At 48.6% G+C, this 8,263-nt stretch overlaps 1 pseudogene; it reads right to left on the minus strand.

The window, feature by feature from the left end:
* Positions 1-1,931: 1,931 nt before the first annotated feature.
* On the minus strand, positions 1,932-3,714 carry LOC131479657 (large ribosomal subunit protein uL23-like; annotated as a pseudogene).
* Positions 3,715-8,263: the final 4,549 nt, after the last annotated feature.

Below are 8,263 nucleotides of genomic sequence, written 5' to 3' on the forward strand. Positions count from 1 at the left end.
TGATAATGTGTCTGGAAAAGCAGTGGAGGGTGGCCAAAATGTTTGGGCTCCTGTACCCACATGGGAGTCCTGGAAGAATATCCTGATTTCTTGTTTCAGACCAGTGCAGCTCTGGCTGCTGCAAGCCATCTGGGGAGTGAATCAGCAGATAGAACAACTGCCTTGTGTCTCCTCTCTCTGTAAATCTTCCTAATAACTAAGCAAACTTAAAAAAAAAAAATTAAATGACATTATAAAAAGTATGGTTTTTAGAAGGATTTATTTATATATTTGAAAGGCAGAATTATAGGGAAAGAGAAAAAGGGAGGAAGAAATTTTGTCCACTGATTCACTCCCCAAATGCCACAACAGCTAAGGTTGCAGCAGGCTAAAGTCAGCAGCCTGGAACTCACTTGGGGTCCCCTACATGAGTGGGAGGGGCCCAAGTTACTGAGCCATCTTCTGTTGCTTTCCCAGGTGTATTAACAGAGAGCAGGATCTAAAGCAGAGTATCCAGTGCTCAAACTAGCATTCATATGGGATCTGGCATTGCAAACAGTAGCTTAACACAATGCACCACAGTGCCAGCAATTATCATTCTATCACAGTGAAAGAAACAGAAAAGAAAACCTAATATCATAAGCTGGTGCTGAGGCATAGCAAGTAAACTTGCTGCCTGAAACACTGACATCCCTGTGGATGTAGGTTCCTGTCCTGGCTGTTGCACTTCTGGTCTACCTCCAAGTTAGTTAATGGCCTGAGAACAGCAGTGGAGGATGGCTCAAGTACTTTGCACCCACATGGGAAGCCTGGATGAAGCTCCTGACTTCAACTGGTCCCAGCACTGGCTATTAAAACTATTGGGATACTGAACCAGGAGACGGAAAATTTTTCTCTCTCCCTCTCTTCTATAACTTGGACTTTCAAATAAATAAATTTTTTAAAGGTACATTATTCCAAATCAGACCACCTTTTGACATCTTTCTCCCAAGTTCAGTCTCTATCACCTCTGACTTACTGATCTTTTCATTCTTGACTTCCCCGCCTTTTAAAAACAAATCATTTTTTGATGTTTTTTACATAGTTGACAAGGCTGCATACCCATGAGGACCACTGATTAGGGAGGGGAGGGTCAAGGCATGCAGGAAGCTGGGTGGGACAAATGCTTTCAATTTTTCCTTTTTCCCTTTTCTCCTGTATCTAGGCAGCAGGAAGGAGCAGAGACCATTTCCATCTGCCAAACTACATCAGTGTACATGGGGAAAACCACTTGATGACATCCTGGAAATTTTAGAAACCCTGATATGGGGAATAATTTTCCTAGGGTATTGCTTGAGTGGTTTTGATAGTTTTGAGACACTGTTGGTTTTTCTGCTCCAAGGTTGAGAAAATCCTTCCAAGGTCAACTGACTGACAGAGTCCACCCTAGGTCATCCATTCCCCCAGATATCTGTTGTCAAAACTCAGTCAGATGAGTTGTCCAACCTGTTCTATTCTCCATATTCTGATGTAGCACTCGCCATCCTCTACAGGCTCTAATGAGCTGCCCATCTTGTCTCCCATGTACTCTTGGGCATGCCATCCACTGAACAGGCATAAGCAATCAAGGAGGCTTAGTCCCAACACATACATTCCAAGGTCAGACCACATACCCTACTAACTTCTCTTTGGCCAGAGTTTTGAATCCAGTGGTCTAGTTGGGAAGTCCCCCAAGAAACCTCACCTGGGGTGACTCCAGACCTGATTCTTATATGTGGCAGGCAGTACAAGGTCTGATTCAGTCCATCACCTGTAGCAGGCTACGCACACACTGGTGACTGTAGTTGCCCGGCCAGCTCTGTCCCAGTCCCATGTCATATGCAAACCTATGGGTTCTGTAACCTGGCCCAGCCCAGCCCAGCATACCACAGACCTGGCCCTTCCCTTTCCTTTGGCTGCAATGAACAGTACTACTACACCTTAGTTTTACTCCTGCTGAAGGCTCCCTGAGGGAGGAGGGTCCAGTTTTATCAAGGCAGACATTCAGTAAGCATAGGTGTGTGTTGAGGTCAGTTCTGGAAGCGTCTGCCATGGTCCTCATTTTTTTTTTTTTTTTAAAGATTTATTTTATTTTTATTACAAAGTCAGATATACTGAGAGGAGGAGAGAGAGAGAGAGAGGAAGTGGAGCTGCCGGGATTAGAACCAGTGGCCATATGGGATCAAGGCAAGGACCTTAGCCACTAGGCCACGCCGCCAAGCCCCATGGTCCTCATTTTAGTCTTCAGGAGCTGATGACGCGGATGACAAATGTCCCTGGCCCTTGAGTTCTGCGAAACCACCCTCCCCTCTGCACTCTGCTGCTCTGGCTGCCTTTGTGGCCATTTCCTTCTGATCGGACTTCGGACAGCTGGGCGATGTCCCTTGTCTCAGGAAGGGCCCTGGCTCTCTTCTCTGGGCTTCCCGGGTCACAGCCTCCAGTCTCAGGGCTTTCCACACGGCAACAGTACTGATACTGTTCTTCAACCTCTGTCTTCATCCCACCTAGAACACAGCCCCTGCCCCCACTGTGTCTCCTTCCCATGTCGCCAGAGCATTAAGCACTTATCATGTCAAAACGAACTCCTGGCTTTGTCTCTGACACCTGTCCTTCCGGCCTTCCCTGCTGAGCAAAGGATAAAGTGGTCACCCTGCTGACCATGCTGACAGCTTCTTCCTTTCCCTTGTACCTCTCAAACTTGACTTCCCCTTAACCCTCATTTTTCTTCCAAATCTTTCTGGAATCTGTCCACTTCTCCCCAGTGCAACCTTGTAACCATCACCTGTTCCCCAGGTGACTGCAACAGTCTCTGGCTCCCTGCAGTCTGCTGACTAGTAGCCAGATGCATCTTTTAAAAATACAAGTCCGATGTTATTTGCCTAAAAGCTGCCAAAGACTTCTTTCCCACTGCCCTTGGCAAAACTCCATATCTGTGTCGAGGTCTACAGGCTGGACACGTCTGGGCTCTAGCAGCCCCGCTGACATCTCCACCTGCCCTCTGTCCCACTAAGCCCCAGCTGCTGCCTTCTCTATTTCTTGACTGTGCCAAGTTCTATTCCACTTCAAGGTCTTCCATTTTCCACTGCTCAGGACATTCTTGGCTAAGTCACATGGTTAACTCCGTCTCAATCTTTAGGATTTAGCGTCTACTCTGAGAGTTGTTAATGACCATGACCTTCCCTGCCTATGTGACTTCCCCCATTTTCTGTCTTATATAAGATTATCCTCCTGCAGTATGTCTTTTTTTTATGGCGAAAAAATTTATTTAGAATTAGAAAGCTGGATGCAGCAGCATCATAATCAGGAGCCAACCACATGTACGTCTTCTTTTCTCCATCGGGCTGTTCAGGATGTTGACTTTGGCCACATCAATGTCATAGAGCTTCTTCTTGGCTTGTTTGATCTGGTGCTTGTTGGCCTTGACATCCACAATGAACACGAGTGTGCTGTTGTCTTCTATCTTCTTTATAGTGGACTCTGTGGTCAGGGGGAACTTGATGATGGTGTAATGGTCAAGCTTGTTCTTCCTAGGGGCACTCTTCAGGGATATTTGGGTTGTGGGCACAGGCGCTGCTTCTTGGGCAGCTGGAATGTGGGTGACATGCGAATCTTCTGCTTGTGGCTGTGGACACCTTTCAGCACCGCCTTCTTGGCCTTCAGAGCCTTCGCTTTGGCTTTGGGAGGGGCAGGAACTTCCTCCTTGACCTTCAGCGCCATCTTGGTGAAAAAGTGAAGTATGTCTTCAATTATGTATTGTTAAAAACTTATTTGAATGGCAGTTATACAGAGAGAGAGAGAGAGAGAGAGAAAGACTTGCTATCTACTGGTCCATTCCTCAGAAGGCTGCCATGGCCCGGAGATGAGTCAAGCCAAAGCCAGGAGCCAGGAACCAGGACTTAGGAACTTCATTCAGTTCTCCCATGTGGCTACGGGGGCCCAACCACTTTCCCAAGGTATATCAGCAGAAAGCTGGCTCAAAAGTAGAGCAGCTGAGACACAATCTAGCATCCAATTGGGATGTCAGCATAGCAGGAAGGGTTAACTTGTGGTACCACAACATTAGCCCTAGCATGTCTTTAAAAAAAAAAAAGTTATTTTTTTTAAAGATTTATTTATTTTTTTAAAAAAGATTTATTTTATTTTTATTACAAAGTCAGATATACTGAGAGGAGGAGAGATAGAGAGGAAGTGGAGCTGCCGGGATTAGAACCAGCAGCCATATGGGATCAAGGCGAGGACCTTAGCCACTAGGCCACGCTGCCGAGTCCCAAGATTTATTTATTTTTATTACAAAGTCAGATATACAGGGAGGAGGAGGAGACAGAGAGGAAGAACTTCCATCTGATGATTCACTCCCCAAGTGAGCACAACGGCCGGTGCTGTGCCGATTCGAAGCCGGGAACCAGGAACCTCTTTAGGTCTCTCATGCGGGCGCAGGGTCTCAAAGCCTTGGGCCATCCTCTTCTGCTTTCCCAGGCCACAAGGAGGGAGCTGGATGGGAAGTGGAGCTGCCGGGATAAGAACCAGCGCCCATATGGGATCCCGGGGCGTTCAAGGCGAGGACTTCAGCTGCCAGGCCACACCGCCGGCCCTTAAGGTTTTTTTTGTTTTTTTTTTTAACAAATCTGATTTATGTGGAAGAGTGACAGAGAGAGAGGGAGAGAAAGAGAGACAGGAGAAAGAACTTTCCATCTACCGGATCACTTCCCCAGGTGGTTGCAACAGCCAGGGATGGGCCTGACAAACTCAGGAACTAGCATCTTCATTTAGGTCTCCCACATGAGTGCAGGAGTCCAAGCACCTGGACCAACTTCAGCTGCTTTTCCAGGTCATTAGCTGAGAGCTGGATTGGAGGTGCACCCAGGACAAGAACTGATGCCCTTATGGGATTCCTGAACTGCAAAGCAGTGGCTTTAACTGTTACGCCACAGGTCCAGCCCCTAAATAGTGACAAAGAAAGAGCTTCCATTTACTGGTTCATTCGCTGGCTGCAACAGCTAGGACTGGGCCAGGCTGAAACCAGGAGTCTCAAACTCCATCTGGGACTCCCACGTGAGTTGCCTGGAGCAAACCCTTGGGATACTAGGGACAGCTGCTTGGAGAGCTCAGTCTACACAGGAGACAGACTTCAGATGCCAGCAGAACAGAGTGGTAGAGAAGCAAGCCAAAGTTTAATGAAGAGAAACTGACAGGCCAGGTGGGTGTGTCAGGAAAGAACTGAGGTCTCAGTCTGCGCCTGGAATGTTTAGGGTCCCCCCTCTTTCTCCTACTCTCCTCTCCCTCATCGGGGAAATTGCTGGGCAGAGAGTTTTCTGGGTGTGGAGTTCCTCCAAATCTTCCCAGGAACTTATCAGCACAGTGTCATTGGATCTAACTACCCCCTAGGTGCTGGGGAAGGGGGGACATGCCTCTAAGCTGCCCCCAGGGAGGAGGCTGAAGCACTTACGCCTGGATAACTTAACAAAAGGGATGATTGCAGGTGTCTGCTCATGCCTTCCAGGGCTTGTTGTCTCACACAATCACACAATTTGTTTTCTTGAAAATTTTTCACTTTCCTCAAAATTCCCCATTTTCTTTGGCCCTTCTAACACGCACAGGCCGATGTATCTAACACTTGGTTACACGGGTTGTCACCGAGCTGGATCAGAAGCTAAGCAGCCAGGACTCAAGCCAACACTCCGGTAAGGGATGCCGGTGTGACAGGCCATTAGCTTAACCTGCTACACGAAAATACAAGCCCCGTTTTACTCTCCTGCTTCTCAAGATTTATTTGAAAGGCAGAGTTACAGACAGAAGGAGAGACAGAGCAAGAGCTTCCATGGGCTCATTCAGCAAAGGAAAGACCCACACTGGGACAAGCTAAAGACAAAAGCCCAGAGCTAATTCCTACATGCCAGGTAGGGACCCAGGGAGTTGGGCCATCTTCTGCTGCCTTCCCAGACCCACTGGCAGGGAGCTGGAATTGAAAGTGGAGCAGCCAGGACTATGACTGATGTCCATATGGCATGCCAGTGCCTCCTGGCTTAACCCACTGTGCTAACCCCTGTTTTAACACGTCCAAGTCACACAGCTTCTAAGTGGGAAAGCTAGGACTCAAAGTCCGGTCGGCTGGTTCCTGAGACTGCATGCTCATTCTCTTAAAAAATTTAAAAAAAAAAATAAAAATAAAAAAAAATTTTTTTTGAGTTATGATGTACATAGATAAAAAAAGATTTATTTGAAAGGCAGATTTACTGAGAGGAGAGATACAGGTCTTCCACCTGCTGATTCAGTCCCCAAACAGTTGCAAGGACCAGAGCTGAGCTGATCTGAAGCCAGAAAGCCAGGAGCCTCTTCCTTCTTCTTGCGCGTGTACAGGGTCCCAAGGCTTTGGGCTGTCCTGCTCTGCCTTTCAAGGCCATAAGCTGGATAAAAATGGAGCAGCCAGGACACAAACCAGTGCCAGTAAGATTCACAGACCACAGGGAAAGAATATCTTAATCAAATATATAAAAAGAATTTAGATGGCCTTTATTCCAGGGAACTGCGGTCATGGGCTTCCCTTCTCCGTGTAGCAGACAGGCAGACATGAAGAAGAGGGCTGCAGAGGAAGAAGAGACAGGAAGAGAGGTACAAGGGGCTTTTTGCACTCCCCCTGACAGGGAAGCTGAAATGGGGGCTGCTTCTGTTCTTCATGGGTAGAGAGATGATTCTACTGCCTCAGGCACCCAGAATTCTGCCTTCAGTTCTGGGTTGCAGCCTGGGGCTGGGTTGGAAGCAAGCTCCGCCCTCCTCTGGTTACCGGGGCAGCCATCAGTGCCTACACCCGATGCTGGTGCCACAGAGTGGTGGATTAGCCTATTAAGCCATGATGTCAACCCCATAAAATTAACCATTTTAAACATACTAATTCGGGGTCCGGTGTGGTAGCTTAGTGTCAGAAGTCCTCGCCTTGCATGCACCGGGATTCCATATGGGCGCTAGTGCTAATCCTGGCTGTTCCACTTCCCATCCAGTTCCCTGCCTGGCAAAGCAGGCGAGGATGGCCCAAAGCTTTGGGACCCTGCACTTGTGTTGGAGACACAAAAGAAGCTCCTGCCTCCTGGCTTCAGATCAGCACAGCTCTGGCCATTGTGCCACTCGGGGAGTGAACTAGCAGACAGAAGATCTTTGTCTCTCCTTCTCTCTGCATACCTGCTTTTCCAATAAAAAAAAAATAAATTTTAACAAATATATAAAATCTAGCAATTCAACGGAGTTAGGGCACTCACACTGCCCAGCAACCACCAACTTTATCTAGTGCTAACACAGAATCTGTGCCCATTAAGCAATTTCTCCTTCATGTACAATTTTTTTAAAAAGTCTTTCCATGGAACTGTACACTAAGGAAAATGCGATTTTTTAGGTCAGCCACGGGTCCAAGGTCACACACCCAGCAGGGGTCATACAGTGCTGGTGAACCGTATTAATATATCTTTAGGGGAGGGCCCGGCGGCGTGGCCTAGCGGCTAAAGTCCTCACCTTGAATGCCCCGGGACCCTGCACCTTCGGATCGGCACAGCACCGGCCGTTGTGCTCTCTTGGGGAGTGAAACCTCGGACGGAAGATCTTCATCTCTGTCTCTCCTCCTCTCTGTATATCTGACTTTGTAATAAAATAAATAAATCTTTAAAAATATATATATATATATCTTTAGGGGAACCCCCAAAGAGATGGCTAGACCCGGGTTCCAGAAAGTAAGTTTTGTTGGGAGCAGAAAACTACAGTAAGCGCGCCCTAGACTGTAAAAGGTGTCTCTGGAGGTAAAACTGCAGTTCGCCGCGGTACAGGTGGCGCTGGCTGAGGGCGAGCCCAGAACCCCCAGCAGCTCCAGGGCCGGCCCTGGAAAGTTCAGCCCGGGAGGAAGAGCCGCCAACGCCTGCAGAACAAGGAGCCCGTCTTCTGGGGGCAGTCCCTCGGAGCGCCAAGCTGCGGGGTGAAAAAAAAAGGCCTGCCAGGCCCTGTCAGGCAGCCCCAGGCGTTGGCTCGAGAGAGAAACTAGCTCTTCCAGGACACCGGGCGGCCAAGGCTTCCCGCCCTCTTCCCAGAGGGCGCCCTTCTAAGCCGCCGTCAGCGGCGTTCCCTCGCACCCCGGTAACCCGGGACTTCTGTCACTTTGCAGCCCACCCTCCGATTCCAGACGGCCGCAGAGTTCTAGCTCCATAGTGCCCCGCCCGCGGCCCAATCACGCCCCTGGCGCTCCCCAAGCACAGCTCCATGGCAACCGCAACATCACCGCTCCACTTAA

Source organism: Ochotona princeps, chromosome 2, assembly GCF_030435755.1.
Source record: "Ochotona princeps isolate mOchPri1 chromosome 2, mOchPri1.hap1, whole genome shotgun sequence".
Classification (NCBI taxonomy): domain Eukaryota; kingdom Metazoa; phylum Chordata; class Mammalia; order Lagomorpha; family Ochotonidae; genus Ochotona; species Ochotona princeps.